At 37.3% G+C, this 2,243-nt stretch overlaps 2 protein-coding genes across 2 annotated transcripts in view; one reads left to right on the plus strand and one right to left on the minus strand.

The window, feature by feature from the left end:
• LOC115281187 (zinc finger protein 345-like) overlaps nt 1–2,243 on the plus strand; it is a 486,358-nt gene that overhangs the window by 204,333 nt on the left and 279,782 nt on the right.
• The window catches only part of LOC115281205 (putative protein ZNF720), a 111,904-nt gene that overhangs the window by 41,649 nt on the left and 68,012 nt on the right, over nt 1–2,243 (minus strand). Inside the window, exon 2 of the mRNA XM_029926539.1 lies at nt 517–587. The gene's annotated coding sequence lies outside the window, so the exon portion shown is untranslated. The remainder of the gene's footprint in view (nt 1–516; nt 588–2,243) is intronic.

Genomic DNA, 2,243 nt, shown 5'->3' on the forward strand with positions numbered 1-2,243 from the left:
CGGCTTCTCTCCAGTGTGAGTTACTTCATGTTGAGTAAGTGTTGAGCACAATGGAAAAGTCTTGCCACATTCTTCACTGTTGTAAGGTTTCTGTCCATTATCCATTTGCTGGTGGTCAAAGGCTTTGACACATTTGTTACCTATAAACCTTTCCTCTCCATTATCAATTGTCTTAGGTATATTTAGCTTTGATGAATCACCAAACATGTTCCCAGGTTTATTACATATGTTATGTTTTTTTCCCACATGAGTCCCCTGATGATCACCAATATGGGAGGACTGGTTAAGAATTTCCCCACATTTGTTATATTTGTAAGGATTCTCTCCATTAGGGATACTCTCGTGTGTAATAAGATTCGTGCTTTGATCAAAGACCTCCCCATTTTTATTACATTCATAATCATTCTCTGGAATGGGAGTCTCCAGATGTCTTTGATGGTCTTCACTCTCCCCATCCTTGTTCCAGTCTGTCATTAAGTGTCCATTCTCAAGGGAACTATGTTTATATCTACTCACAGACACTTTTTGGAAAGAAGCTTCTTGGCATGACTTTGGCAGAAATGTCTGGGTGCCGAGTGAAAATATAGCTGAAAGAGATCAAATAACAAAAGGAAAGTCATTCCAGGGACTACTCTCAGATGAATGTACTGACAACTTCTAATATATGACCTTAAAATCAACCAGTGACCATCAGGAGGATAGCTGAGAAGAAATCACCATGTCTTCACTCTTCCTGGGACACAAACTTACCCACAAGGAACTTAATAGAGAATTCTGTAGCATATCTTGCTGTACCACAAATCACTTTCTTATACCTCAGAAAATCAGGAAAAGGACCCTAAGTGCTCAAAATTAGCAGAAGAAAGGAAATTTAAACCTAAAACAAATGAAAAATATAAGATATAGCAAATATAGAAAAAATGAATGGGAAAAATTGGTGTTCATAAAACCCTCCAAATCAACAGACCTATATCTACTCAGACTGATAGAGAAGACTATCTAAAATCAGAAGTGAAGGCAGACACAGTATAACTGAAACCATAGAAATAAAAATATAGGGCCACAAGAGATAATTATATTATCAAGAAGCAGATACAAAAGAATGACTATGAATTTCTAAAATGGTGAAACATACCTGAATTCCATCATAAGGAAATCTATCTATCTAACTAACTAACTAACTCACTAACTAACTTGGGTCTTCAGCACACCATAACGCTTTTGAGTAACTGGGAAAAGAAAGGTGCATTTTGGCACACAGCTGAAGTTCATTTGGGGAGTAGAGTGAGAGACCAGGCATGTACCCCATTGGTATTTTGAAACTCTCCCTTACAGCCTTGAGAATTATACCAGTACTCTGGTCAGAAAGCAGCTCCTGCCCAAGATTTTGGAAGGAAAAAATCATTCTCCTCTTTTCCACACCCCCAAGAAAATTGTTGAAACAACTGTGCCTCTGATTTTGAAGAAATAGAAATAGAGAAATTTCCTTATATTTGGAGCATCAGGAGGGGAAGTTGGAGCACCTCCATGTGGTAAAAGGGCTTGATTATTTATAAAAGGTGGTCTGCCTTGCCCATTTGTTACTTGTGGGCCTGTCATGGCAGAATCATTGGTTGCTAGGACAAGAGGCAGTACTGGGGCCCATGCCTCCATAGACTGGGGAGGGGCTTGTTTGGGAGGAGGTAGGCTGTGGGCAAGAGGCATCTCCATTTCTAGGGAAGAGATTGTCAGTGGATCCTGGTCACCTCATGGTGGCCTCTATGGCTTTGGGCACATTTTGAATGCAACAACATTGGACAGGATATTTTTGAAAACCTGTCAACAATTGTAATAAAAAACTGTGGACTAAGGGAAGAATGCTGCTTGTTTCTGTATTGGAATAATTGCTATTTCCTAAGATAACACTAATATTGACACTTTCAAAAATTTAAGATACCAAACACATATGGATCAGAATCTTGATAGAAAAGTCTCCCACCTATTCATGATTATAAAATGATTATCCATATAATATCCATGTATCTATGTATTTCTACTTTCCCAAATTAAGAGTTTTCTAAGCAACTCTCCCAGAGTGGTTTATATATATACATATATATATACACACACACACACACACACATATATATATATATATATATATATATACACACACACATACACACACACACAATTTTAAATATATGTTTTTTTTTCATTCCTTCTACTTGGACATTATTCCATTTAATTGGTTTTCTACCAAA

The sequence above is a fragment of the Suricata suricatta genome, chromosome 16 (assembly GCF_006229205.1).
Source record: "Suricata suricatta isolate VVHF042 chromosome 16, meerkat_22Aug2017_6uvM2_HiC, whole genome shotgun sequence".
NCBI lineage: Eukaryota > Metazoa > Chordata > Mammalia > Carnivora > Herpestidae > Suricata > Suricata suricatta.